The sequence below is a fragment of the Ischnura elegans genome, chromosome 3, assembly GCF_921293095.1.
Source record: "Ischnura elegans chromosome 3, ioIscEleg1.1, whole genome shotgun sequence".
In the NCBI taxonomy this organism is placed as follows: domain Eukaryota; kingdom Metazoa; phylum Arthropoda; class Insecta; order Odonata; family Coenagrionidae; genus Ischnura; species Ischnura elegans.
The window spans coordinates 17,215,792-17,242,227 of NC_060248.1; the positions used below are offsets into that span (position 1 = coordinate 17,215,792).

The window sequence follows — 26,436 nt, forward strand, 5'->3', positions numbered from 1 at the left end:
GAGTAGGCCGTATTGTGAATTTAAGACGGATTTCCATAAAGGATGAGAAGTCTGCCATAATATTTATCAAACTCCAATGGAAACCTACCTTGATCGGTAGAACACTTTATTAATAATGAATGATGAAATAAAAACTACGTATATTGAGAGATATGAAGACACGTCTTGTACTGAGGCGAAAGCCTATGGATGAAAAAGAAAGTCTCCTATTCGTTTTCTTTCTTGTTTTCAAATTTTCAACAGAATTAACCTGTCTGTGAAACCAAAACTAGGAAATACGATTGGAGAAATAAGTATTTAGATAAATTCCAATGAGGATTATACGAATGCTCTTTCATTAGCCTGCATAATTAGTTCTACATATACATAATACCCTTCGAGATTAAGCATTTGCGTTACACAGGCGTTAAACGAATTAGGCTGGGAGCCGCTAGGGGCTCGGAAGCTGCGCGCTACGTTATGAATGCTTGAGCAATTAAGGATGGGTATCTTAAAGGGCGACACGGAGAACATAATATTAGATCCCCACTATTTTTCCAGTTCCGACAGAAACAATAAATTAAGAGAAATACTATGTCTAATGGATAGATGTGAGAATTCGTTTCTCCTCCAAATAATGAAGGACTTAGGTACATAAATGCAAAGCGGATGTTCATAACCATTTCATGAGAGATATGACGATGTTAAAAATTATTATTATTATAGTATTCTATCGATTAAGGTAGGTTTCAATGGAGTATTAAAGAAGTGATCTGGGAGCCTCCCTTTCCTTCCAGCACTGCCTTCTTTAATTCGTTGTAAAGCCTACTCCCTTTCAATCTATCTAAAAATCCTATTCTTTTCCTTCCCCTCCCTCGTTTCCCTAACATTCTACCCCGTAACACCATTTTCAACATTCCCTCCCCGCTAAGTATTCGCTCCATCCATACATTCTGTCTCCTCCGTACCTCATCTAAAAGCTGCCTCTCCTCACCCACCATGTCCAGCCCTTCGTCGTTCCTTTTCCTCTCCGTCAATTTAACCCTCTCGATTCTTCTCCATACCCACATTTCGAAGACCTCCAATCTTCTCTCGTTGTCTTTCCTCAATGTCCACGTTTCCGCACCGTAGAGCGCTACACTCCAGATCAAACTCTTCACTAACCTTTTCTTTAAACTCTTACACAACGATCCTCTCAGAAGCTCCTTCCTGTTCATGAACGCCTCCTTTGCTCTGGAGTACAATCATGTTAAAAATAAGTAATAGTAAATAAATAGGTGAGTGAATGAGTACTTTGACTTGTGAGTCTGTTATTTAGTTTCATTAACCTTTAAACGAACGAAAAAACACTTGGCGATAGCATCACTTGCTAATGGTGGGAACACACTACCACCACTACCGGTTCGATGTCACCACCCTGAAGGATGAAGAGGCCCTGCTGGTCGGTTTCCTCTCGTTCCAAGTTGCCACCACGAGGGAGCAACCATCAAACCGGTATCCATCCATCGGGGGGGACCAATGTTCAGACCCCCACCAGCGAACTGCCCCTTCCCCTTGGCCGTTCGTCCCCCATCCGACGTCCTCATGGCGGGTTGGTCTGCTGCGTCCACCGCCGGACAGGGTGCGCATCCTTCAATCCCACTCTCCGGCGTCAGCAGTGGCCGCTATGACTTCACGTCCACCGCCGGGGGTCCAAACCACCCCCCCTCCAAAATTTATCCACTGTGGCGACTACTCGCGATACAGCTGATGAGAAGACCACTAGCCCAGGGACATCTTTTCTACATCTACGTAATACCCTGCGAGCCACCTCTAGGGTGTTTGGCAGGGGGTGATCAATCACCAGCATGCAATTGGACTCCCTCATGCACACCACATTGTACAAAAAACGTCACGAATACTAACAAATTATATTACCATATGCTGCTAGAAATAATGATAAAATTAAGAAACATGCATTAAGTTTTACATATGTTAGTAGGCTACACTTCTAGTCATCTAATCAATTTATGAGTTTTATCGCCGCCGTTATGATCTATTATTGATCGTAGAAAAAAGACATTCTGAATCTGACTGTTCTACAGTCTATCTCTTTTATTTTATTTATATGATCCGATCTTCCGTAGTATGTTGGCATCCGTAACATTTGGCTAACTTCGTTAGAAAACACACTGCTCCTGAATTTATCTAAAAGGTTTAGTCTATTTTTCAATCTACGTTCTGACAGAGATTCCCATCCGAGTTTATCTAAGAGGTCAGTTACACTAACAAGACTATCGTAACGACCTCTCACGTACCTGGCAGCTCTTCTTTGACACTTCTTTCTCTGACACTCAATTTTTCGATATCGTTGCCCTTCATCAAATATGCCAATAAGGATAAATTTAATTTTCAGCATTATGCGAACGAAGTGTGTAACTGATTTGATGTAGTGCATGGTTTTCCGATGTGTGCGAATTGACAACAAAATATTCAATATACACAATCCACATGCCTCCCAAGCACCCCCTGAAGCAAATTTATGGCTACATGCCGGGTCCTATTCATGTATACCTCATGGCTGAGTTTATGAAAGATGATGAGGCGGATTCAAGCTTTTGTTCCATAGGCGCACCTCCAACCCATTCTGAAAAAGTCTAAAGCTATCGAGTAAAAGTATTTCCAATTAAAAATTAACCACTAGAATGGTTGGGCAGAAGACGAGATGGTCAACTAGTAATTCTCAATATTAAAAAATAAAATAAGTCGGCTTCGCTGGGGGTTTTTAAGTCCTCGCGTACCAAAGCGAAGTTTCCGTGCGGGTATCAAGGGAATGGGCGGATTTTAATGTGTTTCGTCTACACTATTACAATGTTAATAAGTGGGGAATCATGTTATTATATTGAAAATATTCTACAGATTAAGATTGGTTTCCATAGGATGTTTGAGGAGTGTTCTGGCAGCTTCTCATCCTTCATGGACTTCTGTCTTGAATTCACAATACGGCTGTCTCCCTTTCATTCTATCTGAAAATCCTAATCTCTTCCTTCCTCTCCCTCGTTTACCTACAGTAACATTCTCCCCTCTAACACTGTTTTCGACATCTCTTCCCCGCTCAGTACTCGCTCCATCCATACCCTCTCTCTCCTCCGTATCTCATCTAAAAGCTGCCTCTCCTCACCCACCATGACCAGCACTTCGTCTTCCTTCATCCTCTACGTCCACTTCACCTACTTCACACCCACATCCCGAACGCCTCCAGTCTTCGGGAAGCGTAATAGCATTAGATAAATTATATTATCATGTTACCCCGAATTTCCAACAGCGGAAATTTGGTAGGATCGTCTTCAGTAAAGTGGAATGGCGCCTATTCAGCCTCCAGTACAATTTGAAGGCCTTCCAGCGTTGGCACGATGGCCCATGAGTACGGACAGGGGCGAGGGTTCGTCCGGGGGGGCCCCCATCCGCAGTGAGTGACCCAGGTCCCTGGGCAAGGGGAGGCGGTGGCGTCGGCACACACCGCTGCGAGAGTGCCCCCGGAGAGCGGCGGAGGGGCGGTCGGAGGAAGGGTGGGGCGGGGGGGAGGAGGAGGGAGGGAGGGCAGCCCATGAGGAGGTGCGCCCCGTGCGGCAGCAGCCACCGGAGGCGGGAAGCCGGGAGCGGACCTCGTGTGTGCGAGACGCCCGCCCGGGCACACTCGAGCCTTGCAGACCCTCGTGGCGAGACGCTAAATAGCCAGTGAGTGAGTGACTGTGTTTGTGTGTAACCGTCGCACTGGGGACCTACTATCATTTCAAGTTTTTTGCTGACCGACCGGCGACGGCGTGGTCTCCCGGCCGCAGTGAGCGCACGGATAAGGATTTTTCGGTGAACCGACGACAAACGAGTAAGTGCCTGTTCGTTCTGTATCCCCCTTTACGAGTGATTGTCCATTCTTCCCGTCGATGAGCACGTTGTCGTTGTCGCTTATTGTTGAATTTGCGAGGATAGTACCGACAAGTATTTATTCATCGTGGGTGAGATCGAAAATATCCTCGTTGTTGAAGCCGCAGAGTATACACTTACAATTATGACCACCATGAGGTGCCTTGCGTCTGCCTCTCTCTGTGGGCGTGAATTTCGAATTCCGCTGGGATACTTGAGATGGCTTCGCGGAATTGGTTGATGCTCTCATGTTTTCCGGGCTTTCACCACGCCTCTTGTTGTATGAGGACGGACGTTTCGCCGGCGATAAACAACGTGGTGAAAGATCGGAAAACGTGATTCTATCAGCTGGTATACAACTTGATATGGAGCATTCCGTGTATTTGGGAGATGCTCTCCCTACAAACTGTCAAAGACGCCGGGTAGGTTACGGAATGTGTCGGAAGTTGGGTTGTCCTCAGCATTCTTCGCTGTGTTTGCTGCTGCGTAGTTTTTTTCCGAAATATCATTGCTGTGGGAGAGGAGGGATAAGACCCTATCCCTGGTTGTCTTTCTACTTGATTTGTTCAACAACCGGTTGTTTATGTAGTACTCGGGTAAATTCACCGCAGATATTCAGTGTTTTTCGTAGATTCAATGGTTTGCGACCATTCATTCGCCAACATTGCGGTTCGTTTGCCTTTCAGTGAAATGGTTGCATCGGAAACGGGAGTAAATCAGCTCAATTGGAGTGGATATTTTTTAAATTCCCTTGGTAACTGGGTGCATGGCTGATGGAACATGTGGCATACTGTCGTGTTTTGGGGTTTTAATTCTGTCTCCACGCATCCGGGCGTGAAGACTCCCGAAGCGGACCACTTGTTACAGGAAATGAATTTGGCTTTGGGAGGTGTTTCGTTGCTGATTTGCCATTTTGGTTGTGTTATCTTTCGTGATTGTGTGTAAACGTTTGAAATAGTTCCCCCACATTCTTACTGCTTATTGTGTCAGCACTTGTATCGTGAGATGAAGAGAATTGTCGTTTTTTTCTAATTCTTATCAGTGGAGGACGTTTGGAAAAGTGATAGAACTCCTGTTTAATACCATCAAGATGTCTTTAGTACGATGAATTGCAGTTTAGCTTCCTTGGGCGAGAATAAGGCTTCGATCCCTGGGTTTCCTATTGATTTTTCTGCGATTCTCCGGTTGGTAATTGAGTTGATCGAAGTTCTTGCGCGCCTGTATTTATAATGAGGAAAAGCCGTGGAACTCCTCTGATTATTTTACGACGGAGTGTGTCTAGCTTCCATGCCTGTTGCCGAAATCTCGGTTAGTTAGTATGTTTTCTTCAGGGGTGTGACTTGAGAAAGAACTCCATACCTCAAAGTGAATAACCAACCGCTTCCAACTGGCCTTCCTCACGATGTCTTTGCAGCCACTGTTGTTTAAGTTGTCTTTCCGATCGCCGTTGCGTTATCATATCGAAGGTATTTGCTTATCTGATGGTATTGCGTTATCACTCGCCGAACACCTATATCCTCGCGAACGCGTGAAATGGGGCAACCGCGGGCGTGGTCTGTCGGCGCGGCGATCCTCGTGGTGTTCTGTTGGATGACCTCCCGTATACCAACAATAAAAAGCAGTGTCAACCCTTAGTACTCAGCAGCTAGAGTTGGTGCTCACAGTCAGCAATGCTCTGCCCATGGGCGTACCCAGCGAGGGGCAGGAGAGGACAGCTGCCCCCACCCTCTCCCCTGGAAGCAAAAATCGCAAATGTCTTTAAGGAAAATAATATTTTTCCAAGCAAATAATTTTTAAAACTAATGAAGAGCTGTTGCAGTTCCCTTAAAATGTTGGTTTAATTCACTCTTTCCATGCTTAAATTTTATCTATGACGTGAACAACCCCCCCCCCCCTTAGTTTTGATCCTGGGTACGCTATTGACTCTGCCCTCACAACCTTGTCAACCTCCCTCAAATGTATCGGAGTTGCCTACGGCGGACAAGTCAGAGCGTGTGCCGTGGTAATCTCTTTCCTTTTCAATGCAATAAGTGGGTGTTTAAACAAATTTATTTTACTGTCGATTGTGATTGAATTTTATGAATCAAGAAACTCTTATTTACTCCATTTTCGTCGCCTACTTCTCAAACTGTTCCCATCGAGAAAAATTTGCGGATATGTTGATGACGTCACAAGCTCGTATCGAGCGTACCTCTACAGCTCACATACTCCACGGTCTTGTGCAAGTGCCTTTCGTGGTTCGTTGTAGTTTACCCTGTTGTGAGCGGTTCATTAACTCGTTCACGGTTCTCCTAATGAATCAAAACTATTATGACGTCAACTCGTCAAAAACGGGCGTAAACTTTCGCGTTTTCTTGTTTAAAACGTACGAGAGAATAGCTGAATGGGGAAGATTCTATTTTCTTCGTAGCTCATCTTTCCCTTACAGCGGCCGTTTTCTTCTGATCAATTGCGATATCAGGTCTGGTTGATCCACTCTGGTCTGGAATCGAATCTGGATCTCTGAACCTCCTCCGTGTTGCCTGACCAATTTTCCAACTGGTTTTGCAATTATCAGTGACTTCCCTAAGGTTCACTCTCGTGAAGTCCTCTGTGATTTCCAAAAAATTTTCAAAAGCGATTTCTATTCACACTTTCCTCTTTCGAGCAAAGGCATGCTGCCTTGTGGCGTTGGATGTTCAGCATTAATACTCAGAAATCACCAAAAATCCAGAAGAAGATGTCTTGGTATCCTTATTAACGATAAATTTTCCCAATTTGAGTGCACTTACGAATGACTTAGTGAAAGTTAACTGCTGATTATTACTCGGTTTTTGCTAAACATACATTTTCCTCGCTGGCAGTGTCCGCGGATGAAAAGTTAGTCGAGCTTTTAAGGAATAATTCTTTTCGTTCGGGCGTCACTCTCCCACAGGTGTTAATGGCGTGTTGAATTCTCCGGGAGTTGAATTCAAATGCGCCGATGCCCGCGAGGAACATGATGCTGCAGTCATTGCAATCGATATGTGCGCCCTTTGCGATTTTTCGCTCACAGCTGCGCTCTCTTGGCGGGAAGGCGGCGCCGGCCAGAGGCGGGACCGGTGATTTTTCAAACGAATCTTATGATTGAGGAGAGACGCAGGGGAACTGGAAGGTTTCAGAATGACATAATCCGAGAGATTTTCTCTGCGGTTTGATGGGAAGGATATTAAGACACTGTCGCGATGACTACGACTTTCGAGCGTGTGCATATGTTTTATGCCAGTGCCACGACCTTTTATTTTTTCACTTAACTCTCTCCATTTTCCTAAAAGATAATATTTTCCGTATTACGTACGAAGTTTTTCTCCATCACATCCATCATCACCTGATTCAAATATTAAAAACATGTCTTTATTTCATTCGTTTGCATAATCAATGGCATAAAGTAAGCATCAGCTATAATGGGATGAAAATAGACTCCCCAGCAGAGTACTCTTTTTGGTGGGGTTGGCATCCGATACATGTGGCAGCTAAGCCACATAAAAATATCTCAGCATCAAGCCAATTTTATGCACAGGGAAGTGTTAATCGTAATAAAAATATCAAAATCAGTGCACAATGACAAAAAAAATAGAAATCATTATGACCAAAAATTATGGATGCTTAAATTGCTCATTAAATCAATCCCTACGCAGGATGAAAAATGAAAAAGCAGGAGCAATTTCCACAATTTTTAAATTTAGTAGTACTACCGGTTTCGCTTTACAGCATCATCAGGTACCTGACAGCATCGTCAGGTACCTCAAGTGCATGTATAATGCGTGTGTTTTTACCCCGCCCTCCTCCACAACTTATAATTTTTGAGTCCCTCTCTGCCACTCTTAGCATCAATTTTCGCTCGTACCGGGGAATAATATTTTTTGTCTTATTTTTTAATTTCACCTCTGGCCATCACTATTTTTTCTTTGAATGGAATCCTCTTAACCTTTCTGCCATTCTCTTGATTTTTTTTCTACCTTAATTTTTCCATCTATTTTGATTTCACCACGCAGACTTTGTGTTCCATTCTTCTAATATTTATTGTATAATTTTTTGTTTTACTCTAATATTCTATCTCATTGATCTCATGTTAGTCATTCTTCTTTTTTTTATATTAACCGTGAGAGATTATCGTTTGCGTAATAACCTTGCGCTCTATCAAAGGTAAAAAATAGTCACTGCGTTGGAACCTAGAACCTTCTTGTTAGACTGGTCTAGTTCTACGATGGGGAATCCTAGAAAGTGTGTTGGCCTATTACCCGTGAAAGAAATAAGCTGATAGAAGTAAGCAATGCTAAAAAACAATTAATCGTCTGATTCGCTACTCTCGAATTTGTGAGTACTTTCGTTCATTGAAAGGGTTGTCCGCGCCTGCGAGTTGTACTTCATTCATTACTTCCTCTTTGTGTTCATTGGGGGTAAGGCAGTGGTCAAACAAGTATGGTTTCCAATTGGTTAAGCGCGCGATGGAAAAGGAGAAAATTTTGAGCTTTGAGCCGCTTGGGGGAAAAAATAAATTTGACCGTGAACCCCAGAGGGCTTAAGTCGATGTGGAAACCTGGACGCAAAGTGTTTGCCAGCAGATTCAATAATTTTGTTCGGTGTTGCGCGAAGCATTAAGCCCTCAAAGGATTTAAAGGTGGATCTGTATGTCCTTGTGTTAGAACGGAATTATTGCTCCCTATTGACGAACGTAAATCGCGATCATACGGTTTAATTCCCGTTATTAATTGAACCTGCTTTAGTAGCTCGTCCCTTCATCTTCGATTAAATGGGTGTTAACCATATGCCGTAACCGTAGCCATATGAGGCTCTTGAGGAAAATCCGCACAAATTTTGGCTTTCGAATAGCCACAGATTGCTTTTGAAGATAGCATTAACTTAATTTACTTTCTTTAACTTTTAATTTATTAGTTTACTTTTGAAGGCGGTCGAATTAAGGCCGCTGGCGAAAAGAGACGGTTTCGAAACAATAATTCACTATGGAAACCTACTGTCTGGGAATTACATGCATGAATCGTAAAATTAAACAGGAAATGGTGTTGTATACATTTGAACCTTCCTTCATCCAGAAATGTGCTTGTCCGGAAGATTCATCCTTTCCATTGAATCTGTCACTCGTAGAAATTGAACAACATTAGATTCCGACCTCGTTACCACCCTAGGTAGCTACAAGGCTACGGGTCAGTCTGAAGAAACAAGCTGATGTGCTGCCAAAATATTTCACTAGATTACTTAAGACGAGTATAAGAGTGAAGTACCTAAGTATCTTCACAATCGCGTGCAGAAAGTATAGTAGCGGAAATGGGTTAAGGTCAGTTCATAGAGAGAATTAGCACTCAATTATCCTTACGGAGTTCGTAGCGCACGGAGATTGCAGTACCCATGCGTCAACGGCGGCTTTTGTGGAAATATAAGCATGGAATCTGGCGTGAAATCGGCGTGGGGTTCGGTTGTTTGTGAATTAACGAGAAAACGAAACTTTGGAACACGCATTGTCGCAGTCATTTTTTTCCGTACTCCTTTTATCCTTGTTCTGCTTATTCTAGCCGTTAATCGTCGAAGGGGACGCCTCGAAATGAAAAATATCGTGGGTATAATGCGGAATTGAGAAGTGAACTGCGGAAAATACTACGTTATGAGGAACTCCTCAGCTCAATTTCAATACCTCATGAGCAGCAGTTCGTTTTTCTGTACTGCAGACGAATGATGTATGGCATCCAGTACAAGCTCGTGTTTTTCCATAAACGCCTCGAAGCTGTGAAGCTAATTTTTTCGTTTATACTAATTTAATTTATAGCTTTAATATTTATAGCTATTTTTTTAAACCGGCAACGTATTTATATTACCGGTTCTATTTATGTCATGTTAGTTATTTATGTTGTACCTCTCTACCAAATTTACCTCGAGAAAATACTTACCATCAGGTACTTCAACAGCATCAGATGCATTGTTCCTGGAATTGAATTTCATCTCTCGGATTATGTCATTCTCTAGCCTTCCAGTTCCTCTGCGTTAACACCAAAGATATAATGTGAAGGTAGAAAAGCTAACTCTCGCATCTCTCAAGTTGACCTAGTCATAATTAGAGCTAATTAAAAAAAATAATGTGTTGGTCCAGCAAATTGGAGGGATTTCAATGCTGCTTAAGTCATGCCTGTCTAATATGTTCATTCAGTAATTTATCAGCAAATTGATTCAGTTTCGCTAGTGTATGTAAAAGATTGGTCTAATTGCATTCCGAGTATTGCGTTATTTTCAATGCAGAATAGTTCCATTATGAAATCCAGTCCCATGACCTCTCAGAGGAGCGCTGCTGGTGCACATTGCATCAGAATTTTCGGTTTTTACGTTTAATTCTCGTGGCTGAGCCACCGAGTGCGTCCATGAGGTTGTAGATGGTGGGTCGACCTCTAGAAATAGAAGTAAACTGAAGTATAAGCGAGTTTACTTGTCGAATGAGTAGTCGTGGACAAAAAGCGGCGGCATTCCGAGGTGGTATGGGTTAACCCCTGGGTGAGATGGGCCATTAAATGATACATGAAGCCTGTGAAGATAAGGCGACGGGAGGCCGCCAACAATTATTCCTCCCATCACCCGGGGAAGAGGGCAATATCTCTTATTCGTTGGTGAAGGTGGAGACCACTGTGGTCAGTACAGCGACACTCATTCCATTCCAGGTCGGGTCGCATTTACTTTAACGGCTGTAGTATTGCCATGTGGAAGGTGAGGGGAAAGCACCACATTATCATCGCGAGGAGTCGCAGCCACTCTAATTTTTATTAATATCAGATATGAGGAAGTAAAAGAGAAGAAATACGTCACTACGAAAAGGCTAGCGGATAGGAGAGTAGCGTCTAACCAATCTTAGGATCCATGAGAATAAACTATGATGGTAAACTTCGACACAATTTTATTTACTTAAGTACCGAAATACTACACTACGTTAGTGGTGACACTACGTGTCGAAACCGGGTCGGTACTTAAGTAAATAAAATTGTGTGGAAGTTTACCATTTTAGTTTATTCTCATGGATGTAAAACATTTCCACCAGATATCACCGGACACTGTGAATTACAATCTTAAGATTACTGACTTATGATGATGACGTTGATATTATGGTGGATAATTTTTAAAATTGTTTGAAAAAAAAAATACTTTATAAATTATAAACTTTTTAATGACGTCTGTACTTTTTTCAAAAATAAGTGGGGTAGAAATAAAAAAAATTCTGGATCCACTTGTCTCGATGCTCTTGGCTTCTATTCCCGGTAGTCCTTTGTGCAAATTTAAAAATTATCGTAGATAGTCAAGTCTTACTCTGGACATAAACGTCTTTAAATTCTTACATAAACGTCTGGACATGAACGTCTTTGATTATTTTTATTATTATTATTATTTACTTGAGATATTCTATTGTGGGAGATGAGAACGAATCTGTGGAATACGAGCGAAATGGCTAAATGGCGAAATGGCGCTAAATTCCTCGTCACATTGTGGACGTTATCCATTCCTCCGGCAAACCTTCTTCAAAGCATGACTAATTCCACTAGAAATCTCCCGCATTGACGTAGGTTCGACCTAGTGTCCCCTATTATGTCTAGAGCCTGGGTTTGAACTAGAATCTTCCGGAACAAAGTCGGGGATCTTGGCTAGACTCCAGTCGTAAAAGTATGATTATATCTCTGTCGAATTTTCGCCCCTTATGCGTGGCTTTCGCCAAGAATGCAATAAACTACACTTTTTTGAGATAAAATGGGTTCCCTTGAATTAAATAAACCTAATCCTGAGTTTTACTTTGAATTTTTTGGTAGGCATGTTTGTTTCCGAAAGAGGGTCCCTAAACTAGAATCCATGTACGCTTAAAAATCTTAAATCAGGAATTACCCCGGCTAATTTCTTCCAACTGCTGTGTAGAGTGAACTTGGGAATTACGCACCTTTCCAGAGATTTTAAACGAAATTTAGACATCAAACGAAACCTCTTAAATTCATCACCAATCTCGTAATAAACGAGCTTTTTTTACAGGATGAATTAATTATTTCGGTTTTATAAGCCGTTTTTTTCCTACCATTTGTAAAATAATATTCCAAAGCGCATTTCCATGAATTCGAAAATTTTCGCCCTTGCAAATTACGGATTCACCCACGTTTCCACTTGAAATAACCGTAATATTCAATCTCAAATGTTTATCCCTGCTCCCATCCACCTACGTGGAGTTCGTCCCTCTTGCGTAGCGCCCGCTTGGATCGACTGCCCTTACTTACTCTGATGTGCTTTCCAGCGTCTCCAGGTGGTCTCGTGCGTGAACAAAATTCGAAATGTCGAGCGGTGTCCGAGTTTAATACCTGTCCCGCTATCGGCGCGGTGGGTGCAGTGGATACATTCATTTTTAAGTCGCATCGGAGCTATTTACCCAACGGGCTAATAGTATGACGCTTGTGGATGTCGTAAATCTTCCAATTAGCTTTTTTTTTCATTGTCGCGCGATATGCGGTAGGAGTCGCGGGTCAGCTGAGTAATTAAAATTCGAATGCAATTAGGACGGCGTTGTGGTTCCGGAATGTTGGTGATCCATCTCTTTGGTTTTTGGAGCTCCGAGCTCACCTCAATCGCGGGGATAAGCGCCGTCCTCTGCCGGGGAAAATCTACGTGGAGTGACCCTTGTCACTGGAAACTGGGTATCCACCCCTTAAATGTGACAACAAAGGTGATTATCCTCTGTTTCTAGCGAGATGAGGGTTCATTAGGGACTATACAGATAAGCAAGGGTGCCGTCCACTCACGGTTCCGTCCACGTTTCATGGTTCAGAGTACGCCGTTGAATTTTTTAAGGGGATCTCCTGAAAATATATTTCAGGGGGTATTCAAAGTAAATGTAATAGAATGTGATATTTAAAAAAAATAATGGTGAGAGAGGACAGGTATACGTCGTATGAATTTTGGGACAACATACTTCCTTCCAATAAATTTGGTTATATTTTTCCTCGCTTGTTCGGTGATAGGTCTTATTGTAGATTTCTAGTCTTTCGCCTCGTGAGTTTTTAGTGGAATTCCTTTGGTGGGTTGTTCAAAAATTGGGTTATTGGTAAAGCAATCTAAAAAAGCTCGGGCGTCAAAGTTTTCATTGAAATTTCTCTTTGAGTTTAAAAGGTGAGGATACACTTGCAATTTCGTTTCTTTACGTTATCTACTTCGCAAGCTATCGTTGGTGATGCTTCGAATTTCCTAACCATTTCACTGAGAGTTGTTGGAAGTTAATAACATCACTCAATGGTACCGTCCAATCACCGCGAGACCACGTGGATGAATTATTCCCGTGATGTCCAGTGAGCGAATTGGGGTTTTACTATGATGGTGTCACAAACTTCCTACGGCTAGCAACCATCGCGGATCAGTATTGTTATCTTGCATGTATTAGCGAGAAGATTTTTAGAAGAATTTTACTCTCGATGAACACGTATTACCCCTTCCATCATTCTCACACAGTGTTTCAACCCGAAGGTTGGTTTAACTAGGTTAGGGTAGACCTCACCTCGGACTAGGCCACAGGCGTGTGAACTTTACCCATTTAGCGGAGGGAGGTTAGTTCTTTTCCCTGATCCACCTCGCGTGTTGAGGATTTTGATTTGGGGTGTCCAAAGGCCTCGCCTGGGATTTCAACCCGGGACCCCTCAATCTGCAGCCAAATGCTCAAACCACTGAGCTCCCCCGACCATCTTAAGATTCATTAATAAAATCAAAGTTACGGTACAAATTGAACGACAGCAGTTGCTCCATAGGAACGAACAATTTCGACGCTACGATACTCGCTCATCTTGGGGTCGAATTTACGCCGATCTTTATGGGAGTTCTGTATTTATCGAGACGCTTGTGGGTTGAGAAATTCCTGTCTTGAAATTTGACTCTTGGATTATCTCTTCGGGTAAAATATGGACAAGAAAAAAAAACCTTGAGTTGAAAAATCGTCTTTGCTGTTTAAGGATGATTTAATCTGTCCCTAAATCTAAACCCTCTTTAATATTCCTAACAGGAATATTCTTTCTCTTCGTCTTTCTCGTCGATGAACAATCCTAAGATTGATTTGGCGAAGTTACCCTCTCAATTCTTTTATGAACTGTTCAATAATGCGTAATATTTTACTACCGTTTGGCGTGCATGTGGGGATGCTATTGCATGCTGGTTATTGCTTAACCCCTACCACATGCCCTAGAGGTGTCTTGCAGGGTATTATGCAGATTTAGACTGATGACACGGGTCTATTAGATATACTCTGAAAATTTTCAAATAGATATATTAAATTTTAAACGATTCCTACGTCATCAAAACACTCATGCAGGGATCGGGCGACCTGAAAATCTCCGCCACCGCCAAGATCTGAACCCGGACTCCGCGGGTGGTAAGCCAAAACACTACCCACCACACCAACCCGAGAATTTCTCTCCGATTTACTGATTTAAATTGACCTGTTCCATGTGTTCATTACTTAAAAATAACTTATCACAGTACATCATTGACTTTATCCCTAGAGAACGATATTTCCTAATGTTGTTAATAGAGCTGAACCCAACTATCTGCATGTATCACATAATCGGTCCAAAGCTTTTCAAAAATCATTTACCGTTGGCGCCTAACAAACATAGAACAGCCCTCCAAAGAAATCAAAGAATCTCCATCCCTACAAATTTCAGAATAAAATATTATACTTATTCTTAACTAGCCCAAGATCGTTACAATACTGTGTTATCATTTATGTTTTTTCTGCATGTTTGTTGTATATTTTCCTTTGTTACTGATTGCAAATTATTGTTATTATTATATTAACCCTTAGAGTGCCGGGGAGCGCTATCGTGCTCCTCATGCAATGCCAGTCTTAGATGCTGATAATTAACTAATCATACAATTGTCAATGTTCATTTTATTTTATCATTAACTATTTTCTTCAAACTATAAAAATTAACTCATATTACAAAAAATTCTTCAAATAATATAATAAAAAGGTGTAACCACGTATAATAAGGATTTTCTACAGTTTTTGAACGTATATCTTTACTTGTTTTTGAGACCTAATTTTTTCCCCCAACATACTGCAAAATCAGCAAAAAATGCCTCGATACTTTTTGCATAGCACCTAGAAAATCGGTTGGCGCTCAAAGGGTAAAGGCCTTACACTGAACAATAAGCTTTAAACTGTAAAAAAAAACAATGCACTAATCGGTTATAATAATCTGAGAACAAAACAATTGCTTTATTAATATCAGATTTGGAGTGAACACCCGCGTTGCTTCGTGTCGCCTTGTCTTCCGCGATGTCTGCTCCCGATTGCTCGGCGCCTGGATGCGGTCGTCTACCTTCTTTTTCGTTCCTCCTCCATTCGGCTGCGGTCCAAACTTGTGAGCGGCGGCAGTTCTTGCGCGTGAATAGGCTGCCAGGCAGCGGCGTGGTCGCCACTGCTGCTCGCGGCAGCGGTGGCGCGGAGGTACTAACAATGCGCGTACTGTTCGGAGGAGTGGGGGAACGAAAGAGCCACGCCATCCGACCTGCTTGCGGGCCATTTTGAAACACCTCTCTCGCACGTATCCGCCTCACTTGACCAACTGTCGCGGGAATAAGACGCCAGCGAAGAGCACGCGACTTTCAGGAATCACGCGAAATCTCAGCTGAAGAGGCGTCAGCACGCCCATGGCCGCCGCGTCCTTTCCCTATATATTCATATATAAATTTTATACTTATTTATGCTTTTTTTTGAGCGGGTCTCGTGGGTTGAGCGCTGGGCTGCTTATCGAGGGGTCCCAGGTTTATATCCCGGATGAAGCCTTCGGACACCCCCAATCGAAATTCTCTAAATGCAAGGTGGCCCTGAGGAAGGAATTAGTCCCCTGAATGTGTGAAATCACCTCTTCGAGACTTAGTCGGGATGAACTCTACCCCCACCTATCCCAATCAACCTTCTGGTTGAATCACTGACTATGTTTTTTTATACGTATTAGCCGATTTTCCTGGCTTTTACTGACTGAGGAGTGGGGGAGCTCTCCTTCAACACTCAGTGAAAGATCATCTGATTCCTCAACATTATACGGGTCTCCATCGGGGTGATGAGATCAGAGTGAAATTTACTCAGAAGATGATTACATATAGGTAAATTACATACTACTTAAATTCTCATGTGACCATGTGAACCCAAGACGATTTTTGGCCTCGCCTACGACCCGCCTGCACCCTTCTCAGTCTTCCGTCATTCCTATTTCTGCTCTAAGTTTTCCCACATCCTTCAGTACTTTTTCTCTCCAACGCAGTCTTCCTAGAGATCTTCTACCATTGGCTCTATCATTTAAAACCTATTTCAATATGCTGGTTTTGTCCTTTCGCAAAATGTGGCCCGGCCATCTTAAACGTAGTTATGCTTTTTTATTGCTGTAGCTGTATTTGACTCACTATACATCTATCTGATTTCTCTATTTTTTCTGATACTCCAAACTCCGGCTTCATAAGTAGGTCCAAATATTTTCCTTTAGTACTTTTTTCAAAGGTAAAGAGCATTTTTTTCTTGAGACTTTGCTGTTGACCAAAATTCTCAGCCGTAGACTCTTACAGGTTGTGGTAAAGTCTTGTAGATCCTGATTTTGGTTTCCTTACTAATTAAAATGATGCTCATCAGCATGTTTATTGTTTAGGCCCCAGCAGCATCCGCTGTTTTATTGATATATAGGATTTAATTTTCTTCGGTAAAGTTGACATGCCACGCCGTTGAAAATTGTCGATACCCATTCGATCGCGTGTTCTTCGGTTCCCATCACCTCCACCGAGCAGAACACCCGTGAAAAGTTCTTAATCGTAGTCATGAAGTTATCTTTGAAGAGGGTTCTTTGATTCTGTTCGTTCTTGTCTTTCTTTCTCCCTTGGAGGGCAGTTAGCATTGCTCATAAATCGACAGCCGACAACAAATGACTACCAGTATATCTTAGGCGATGTCTGCCATCAATATTGAAAGTAACCTTAGCAACGTCGACATCAAAGGAACATCACCTTTTCGATTAATCGCACCTTAGAAGGAGCTGAATGAATTAACAATAGAGGAGCCATGCGAACATTTACGAAGTCAACCGCAAATGCGCACGAAGTGCAACAATTCCATTTCTCCTTCACCTGAGGCGGAATTCTGTACACCGTACCGACGATTGTCGGTGTCGGTAAGCCGGTCCTACCGATAAGTCTCGGTACGAGCGATTCAGGAGACACGTTTTACCGACGATTGTCGTTATCCCACCGACAGTTGTCGGTAAACCCGTCGGTACATACCGACGATTTCAAAACGCTCGGTAGGACCTACCGACAAATTTTTTGCAACATGGCGGACTTTTGTTTACACTTTTCGGCCTAACCTGACGATTTTAAATCATAATCTACGACGCTAGATCCGTGGAAGCACTCTAATTGTATGTTATTTATAATAAAAATGATTGATTAAACACTTGAAACGTAAAATTTACATACTGGGAGCAGTATTTAACTTTATCAATGTTACACGTATATTACATTATGCGTTCCAATAGCGTAAGGTATTTTACATTATAAATATTCCGTAATTTTAAGTATGTAACGTATTGCTTTGCTTTTAAATTACTCACAACAAGACACGATAGGTATCTATTGTTGATTCGTAAAGTTTGGATCCGAAATTAATTTATATTTTCAATAAAAACGAATGCCTATTGATGCACTTTCAATGAAATATATACGTGGACATTTCGTTCACTTTCATATTACCTTCAATACCCTATGTGAGCATCAGAGAATGGGGTTTATAATGAAAATAACTCTACTACCTTCGTAAGTACTCTTGAGAGCATCATACAGCAACGACGAAATAGAAAAAGCATATTGCTACTATATTTTAGAAGAATATAAATGGCATCACTTAACTCCTCTCACTGACGTCGCGACTCGTCGTTACCGGTGCACAAAACTTCCCGTAAAATTAATGCTGAATTTACTTCACCATACTAACCAAACACCGTACGGGACTTCAAGATAGATTTTCATTATTACTATAAGAGCACTGAGTAGGTACGTACCGTGTATTCCATCGGTAGAAAGGGGCAAATAAAAAGATTGATTGCACGAAACAAGGAAACATTTAATGAATTATTCATCATAAAACTACAAAAATTTCATTTCAACACGAGAAAACCTTCATACTTTCAACGGTATATCACAAATTAACACTGATCAAGCATATTTAGTCAAAGTCATATCAACGCAAAGTTTGAAATAACACACAAATGGTATCAAAATGCAAAAGTTAACACTTCCAAATAGATAGCGAAAAGTATGTCACTCAAGTTCACAATCACAACACTTGACGCGATGATACTGATGATACCTTCCGTGACATCCGCGGAATCTCGGTGTTTTTCTCAACGAATGTATTTTAAATAGCCCAAAATGTGAATTCAAGCGACAAAAATGTTTTCTAATTAAATAATTACCCTCGTGGAAGTATCGGACTTACGGCGAACAATGAGGCCAGCGATGTAAACAAGCCGTGGCTCAAGATGAAGGTACATTGTTACAATACTAATAAAAATAATTTCGTCACTGCTAATCGCAAGAATACGATTATAATAAGCGTAGGTGAACAATTATGTAGCAGACAAAGTCCTCTTCAAGACAATTATACTTGAAAATTCCAATACATTGAGCACCATATGTTGCCGGTGTTCTTCTATCAACGACCGTTGAATCCTTGAATATAAAGGCTTTTTTACTTGGGCTAGAAAAAATCCGATGGTAAATACAGCAAAATCTCGGAATACAAGCCACATCGCACCAACGGGAGTAAGAAATTGTGTTCGCAGAGTGATTAAACATCGTAAATATCTCACAAAGCAGTGATCAACTCTTTTTAACTTCTTCGCGGGCTGACGAATAACAAATGGCGTTTTCGGAGCCTCATTTGTTTAATGGAAACAAAGGAGAAATATGATTGGTCGAGGCGCCTAGCCTCGCGTGCGGGTGCCACTTTCGTACCGACAAAAGCATTACGTCACGAATTTGTCGGTTGCACCGACAATCTGTCGGTAGCGGCGCTTTGTGAATCACATTTCTATCGGTGCTACCGACGATCGTCGGTAGCTACCGACACCGACGATCGTCGGTATCCGTGTACAGAATTCCGCCCCTGGGGCGGAATTCTGTACACCGTACCGACGATTGTCGGTGTCGGTAAGCCGGTCCTACCGATAAGTCTCGGTACGAGCGATTCAGGAGACACGTTTTACCGACGATTGTCGTTATCCCACCGACAGTTGTCGGTAAACCCGTCGGTACATACCGACGATTTCAAAACGCTCGGTAGGACCTACCGACAAATTTTTAGCAACATGGCGGACTTTTGTTTACACTTTTCGGCCTAAGCTGACGATTTTAAATCATAATCTACGACGCTAGATCCGTGGAAGCGCTCTAATTGTATGTTATTTATAATAAAAATGATTGATTAAACACTTGAAACGTAAAATTTACATAGTGGGAGCAGTATTTAACTTTACCAATGTTACACGTATATTACATTATGCGTTCCAATAGCGTAAGGTATTTTACATTATAAATATTCCGTAATTTTAAGTATGTAACGTATTGCTTTGCTTTTACATTACTCACAACAAGACACGATAGGTATCTATTGTTGATTCGTAAAGTTTGGATCCGAAATTAATTTATATTTTCAATAAAAACGAATGCCTATTGATGCACTTTCAATGAAATATATACGTAGACATTTCGCTCACTTTCATATTAACTTCAATACCCTAAGTGAGCATCTGAGAATGGGGTTTATAATGAAAATAACTCTCCTACCTTCGTAAGTACTCTTGAGAGCATCAGACAGCAACGACGAAATAGAAAAAGCCTATTGCTACTATATTTTAGAAGAATATAAATGGCATCACTTAACTCCTCTGACTCTTTGACGTCGTTACCGGTGCACAAAACTTCCCGTAAAATTAATGCTGAATTTACTTCACCATACTAACCAAACGCCGTACGGGACTTCAAGATAGATTTTCATTATTACTATAAGAGCACTGAGTAGGTACGTACCGTGTATTCCATCGGTAGAAAGGGGCAAATAAAAAGAATGATTGCACGAAACAAGGAAACATTTAATGAATTATTCATCATAAAACTACAAAAATTTCATTTCAACACGAGAAAACCTTCATACTTTCAACGGTATATCACAAATTAACACTGATCAAGCATATTTAGTCAAAGTCATATCAACGCAAAGTTTGAAATAACACACAAATGGTATCAAAATGCAAAAGTTAACACTTCCAAATAGATAGCGAAAAGTATGTCACTCAAGTTCACAATCACAACACTTGACGCGATGATACTGATGATACCTTCCGTGACATCCGCGGAATCTCGGTGTTTTTCTCAACGAATGTATTTTAAATAGCCCAAAATGTGAATTCAAGCGACAAAAATGTTTTCTAATTAAATAATTACCCTCGTGGAAGTATCGGACTTACGGCGAACAATGAGGCCAGCGATGTAAACAAGCCGTGGCTCAAGATGAAGGTACATTGTTACAATACTAATAAAAATAATTTCGTCACTGCTAATCGCAAGAATACGATTATAATAAGCGTAGGTGAACAATTATGTAGCAGACAAAGTCCTCTTCAAGACAATTATACTTGAAAATTCCAATACATTGAGCACCAAATGTTGCCGGTGTTCTTCTATCAATGACCGTTGAATCCTTGAATATAAAGGCTTTTTTACTTGGGCTAGAAAAAATCCGATGGTAAATACAGCAAAATCTCGGAATACAAGCCACATCGCACCAACGGGAGTAAGAAATTGTGTTCGCAGAGTGATTAAACATCGTAAATATCTCACAAAGCAGTGATCAACTCTTTTTAACTTCTTCGCGGGCTGACGAATAACAGATGGCGTTTTCGGAGCCTCATTTGTTTAATGCACACAAAGGAGAAATATGATTGGTCGAGGCGCCTAGCCTCGCGTGCGGGTGCCACTTTCGTACCGACAAAAGCATTACGTCACGAATTTGTCGGTTGCACCGACAATCTGTCGGTAGCGGCGTTTTGTGAATCACATTTCTATCGGTGCTACCGACGATCGTCGGTAGCTACCGACACCGACGATCGTCGGTATCCGAGTACAGAATTCCGCCCCTGGACTCGAACCAGGAACCCGTGATTGTGCAGCAGGTGCGGTTAACTATTAACAAGGAATTTCTTCCCATGCGGGATGGTGGTGGCTCCGTATGTGAAGTTGGTATGTGGTGTCAGACATGCTATGTCCCAAGTCAGCATATTCGTGCACACAGCGCCGCAGTCTTGAGGCAAAAGCCTTGCAGCATCGTATTTTTGGCAGGATATACTACCCTGTCCTCTAAACCCACCAAAAATTGTCATAGGAAGTATATACTGTTAGTCCAACTGGCTACAGCTCTCTTGGCGGAATCGAGAAGTCTATGTTCAAGTCGAGGAAAGGAAAAAGACTTCCTCGGTGGAATTTACTTCGTAGTATCCGTCACTCGTCTGGAAACCCGATGACAGTTCATCACGGGGACTACGGCTCTATCATCATTAGTCATCCGGTTGTGCGGAATTTCATAGACGGCCGTTCGTTGCCTTATGCGGGAGTCAGCAGCAAAGTAGAAGAAGCAGCGGAAGTGGTCGCAACTCCTATGCGAAGAAGAAGAAGACAGCTCACCCTTGCCCTTTGGCCGCATCTTCGACCCGTCCCGTGCGTCACCCCAAGCAACGAGGAAATACCACAGTCAGCGCTGTTGAAGCAGAAGATGTTAAGCTCAGCGGCAAAGAGCGTAGCTTATGTACTCGAGGACTCGAATGGTATTCAGGTATCCATATAGGTAATCAAGTAGACGAGTAGGTAATTTAATATCAAAGCCGTAGCCAGAATAAAAGTCGGGCGAAGTATGAGCTAAATTTACTTGGTAAGAGCGAATAAAAATTTTTCAGGCGTCGTGAAAAATATCCTTCGTTTACCGCCGTAGTACGGTAGAGGTGATCACGAGAAGTAAACAAGGATATCTATCTAAATAAAAGAGGATGTCTGCTTGTCTGTCCGATATGCGTTTCCATACGGCCGCACGGATTGCGACCAAAGTTAGTACATAGTTGCATCTCATGCTCTCAAAGGCAGTAGTGCTGCTTTCGGTTGCGTACGACGAGTTCTTTGCGTAGTTTTCTCATTAAAATTTGTTACGTCACATCTTTTCACATACAACTTTTGCGATTGTACATCCTGCCGGGTAGGCACACCTCTTGACTCTATCAAAGGCACATTTATTGAAAACAATTCATAGGCTACTACCCTTAACTATTAATCCTGTCATTTCAAACCTTTTTACTGGGGTACTCGTTCACACGATATTTTTGGTCTACGCACGTACTACACGCAACGATCAATGTTGTGGAGCTGATCTCACATACGGTGTGCGGAAATTGATACCGTTATACAGTCACCTTACCTACTTTGCTCCTTTTCCTAAAAGTCTTGCTATGTGGCCATGGATTCCAAGTTTCTCGCTTCTGTGGGTAATGGCATCCTCCCCGAGCAACGGCCTGCTAGTATACTATAAAACAGAGAGCTTTAAATTCTCACCTCACTCTACTAAGAATGGCAACGTTTTATCGATTAATACAATGAAAGCCGTCACTCGTTGAGACGACTCATTGCATATTTATGTTTTTCTATTCTAACCATTCATGGGTTTACAATGGGAATTACTACTGTCTTTGGCAAGTTTTTCCTATCCATGAATGTATGTACACGTATTTTTTCATATTATGCGTAATATGTTTAATATGATCGGGTGTTGTGCATGAGGAAATGCTCTTGTATGCCGGTTGGTGGTCACCCCCTGCCAAACACCCTGGAGGAGGCTCGCAGGGTGTTATGTAGATATCCGAACATGTTACCTGATTGTTCAAACAGCGTCATCGTCGAGGTGATAAAGTGCTAATGTATGAATTGGTAATTAGAGGAGGCGACCGGCAGATGAGGTAATTTGCAAAATGAGGGAAGGGCAGTTAAGGGAGCGTGGAGAGAAACCCGGCGTCGGCATTAGGCTGCTCTTAACGAAAGATAACAAGGGGACCATGGATTAACGTCCCATCCGACGGACGGAGAGTTGCACTTTTAATGACCTCCGCGCAACATTCAGCAAGTATCTGAAAATCTCTGCCACCGCCGGGATTTGAACCCGAGCCCAAAATGCGGAAAGCCAAAACTAGCCACCACACCACCCCGATCCCCGTGTTAATGGTGGCATTCAAGTATCCGTCTCAGAAAGTAATGTATTTGGCTACCCGTTTGGAAATTCACGTATTCATCCGAATATTTGCAACCGGTTATTCGAGAACCTGTCTGATTACTTGAGTACTTGTTGTTTTCACTGTTACCGCGTAGGTAATCGATTATGAAACCACTCGAGAACAGATGGCCCACTCCTATGTCGAACGCTGATGTCCTCCGGTCTTACCCAAGTACCTAAGGATAGAGGATGGATGCATTTTTCTTTAGAATCATACGTGCAGCATTGAAAAGTCGAAATCACGTGAATTACCTCAGCCCCTCAGGTATCCGAGACAGGGAATACTGCTAATTGACTTATTCCAATTAGGCATATAATTGCTTTAAATGTAGCAATAAGTTAGTTATTTTCACTGGAAAATACAATATTTATCAAATTATGGACGCACTTCGGAAGGTGTTTTAATGGAGAAGGAATAAGGATTTTTATAACTCTTTTATCTCCCACAGTATAATTGGAGGGAGCGTGGTGGCATTGTGGGTGGAGTGCTTGATCTAGAGGTCCCGGGTTCATGTTCCGGTTGAAGCCTTTGGACACTTCCCATTAAAATCCTCGAAATACGAGGTGGCTGAGGGAAAGGAACTGGCCCAACTACCCTGAATGCGTGACATTTACTCGCCGGTGACTTAATTCGCGGTGACCTCTACCCTCAGCTATCCAAACTAACCTTCAGGTTGAACTACTGAGTGGTAAGAACCTGGGTGTAGTGAATGCGTGTTTATTTAAGAAAACCAATTTAATTTTTTAATGGTATTTAATAAATGGTGGCATCGAAAAATGGAATAACTTCCGAATAGGGTAGTTTCCTTCATAAAAGAAAACGAAAGGCATTGATTGCGATTCGTTACCCACCATTAGTGTATTCATAATATACAAATTATTTGGTTTTCGAAATACCGGTTTAGACGAATGGCAATGGTCAATTTTTATCCTCATTTGAAAAAGGCCAGATTGGCGCCCATGCGATGCCACTCCACGTGACGTCACAGGGACCTAGTTTCTATACGAGTAGATAGGAGTTTTACATCGTCTGAGATAACCAATGTATACATGCGTCACCGAGCTCAGGGAAACATGTCTTAATAATTACTTACTAGAACTGGCTAAGGTCGGAAAGTCTTCTTCGTTTGATAAGGTATTAATAATCGTTATTTAAGCCAAGCGCTACCAGCTAGCAGGGTACTCTGCTACCTGCTAGCATCCTGCGTCGTATCAGCGCTCAAAGCCTCGCCCCAAGGTCACCTCACTTGTGGCAGCGGGAACCAGACCGACGTCACACGGGAGTTTTCCCGGAATTCATACTTAGTCGTCGCGTTTTCGCGCGCTTGAAAATTTTCACTTTTCATTTAATCGCGAAAAATAGATATCGTCATTTAAAAACCTAAATGCGTGAAATACGTACTCCAGGAGTAATAATCTTTCGATTCAGGCAATAAAAAAATAATAGGAAACCACCCTATTGTATCGTGCGCGAGATTGAGTGAGTATTACCGGGCATATATTTTGCAGAGCCTCGCAATGAAAATCTCAACTCTACTGCGTTGCCAAGTCCATCGCTTTGTTTACACATTGTGCGTTGCGGACAGGTTCAAACGAGGGAGAAAAGGTAACTGTGGCGGCGAAGGCTTTCACAGCGTGTTTTTCACGTAACGGGTTATTTCAGTTCTCCGACCCGCAGGCCCGTCGTAACCCTGAGTTCGCGCGACCTTCAGGTTATCCCAACCCTGTTATTGTCCTTGTGGCCGTTGCTCTCCGGCTGGTGAGGGCTGTCGTATCTAACGCAAGCATGTCAAGCGTTTATATTCTAGCCTTTTTTCGTCATTCCAAATAAAAAGTGATCTTTGGAAATGGAACGGTTTCAAGATTTGTTGAACATCGCATGTACTATTGCTGAGCTTTTTATTGAATTTTTCATGTTTTTTTTGCCGTTTGGATTTTTTTACTTTTGAGGCTTAGGGCTGAATCACACGATCTTTTTTTCCGTCTTTTCCGAGAGAAAGTTCCAGGGATCGCTCCAGTGATAACGGAAAAATGACCGTTTAACGCACTCGTTTTCCACGATGGCTCCAGGGATAGAAATCCCATTCCCTTTTCCATTACTGGACAAGTCGTTTTTCCCGTCGCTGAAACCATCGCTGGCACCGTCCTTCAGTCTTTCAGAACGCACGGTAGCTAACGGCGGTTTTAACGAAACGCTTTGCTTTTAATTGAATGGCAGTCGTTAATACTGAGAGTGTCGGCTAAAGTGCTGGGAAAAGGATAGGTAAGAATGATCGTGTGATTTTAGAGAGATGGAAAAAGGGACGGTGGGAATGGCCGCGCGATTCAGAAAATGATGGATCGAGCGATCACTCTTTTTGTCCCTGAAAACCTATCGCTGGAGGTATCACTTTGAGGGTGTTATCAATAACAAACACTTTGTTACTTACACAAATATTTATAAAAAATTATATTTATGACCGGTTTCGGCTATTACACCATTATTTCTGTATGTGATAATGGTGTAATATCCGAAACCGGTCATAAATATACATTTTTATAAATATTTGTGGAAGTAACAAAGTGTTTTTTTATTGATTATATGGAGCCATTCCACCACGTACAAGCTTCAAGTTACGATTTAATCATTTTGAGGGATGTAAATATGATCACGTGATTCAGGATTTAGTTTTATTAAAATTATTAAAAAATTAAAGTTTGCTTATTTTTTAAGACTTATTTATTTTAAAAAAATAATAATTTTTGGCTGGAAAAGTATTTTATTAAAACCATAAAAATTGAACCGTACACTATCTATGTGCCCTGATTTCTCTTCCCAACCCAGAGGTGTGACGTCTATGATGGAAAAACGGATGGATTTTTTTGCAAATATAAATATTATGCGCGGAAAGTATTTTTTTTATCGCGCCGTCGAAGCTCTATCTCAATGATTGTCGACACAGTAGTGAAGCAGTGTATCAGATATATCTGGAAATTATCGCGAAGCAAGCCCTTGTTATGAATTATGGAGGAGGGTGGGAACGAGATGCGGAAAATTCGACCGTCAAAGGGAGACGGAGGCGTCGTGTGTTCTTCCGGTCGGAATGCACGCACAAGGTCTAAAAGATTTCTGGTGGATTCACCTTGAGATGATTTTCATGAAAGTTAATTGGTATACGGCCCACGTGCTGCAG

General features: G+C 41.9%; 1 protein-coding gene across 2 annotated transcripts in view; it reads left to right on the forward strand.

The window, feature by feature from the left end:
- LOC124155494 overlaps positions 1-26,436 on the forward strand; it is a 316,456-nt gene that overhangs the window by 261,739 nt on the left and 28,281 nt on the right. The window contains exon 1 of one of the 2 annotated variants that reach the window (XM_046529350.1): positions 3,620-3,844. The exons of the other annotated variant lie outside the window; for it this stretch is intronic. The gene's annotated coding sequence lies outside the window, so the exon portion shown is untranslated. Of the gene's footprint in view, positions 1-3,619; positions 3,845-26,436 lie in introns of those variants that run through there. 2 annotated transcript variants of the gene reach the window in all.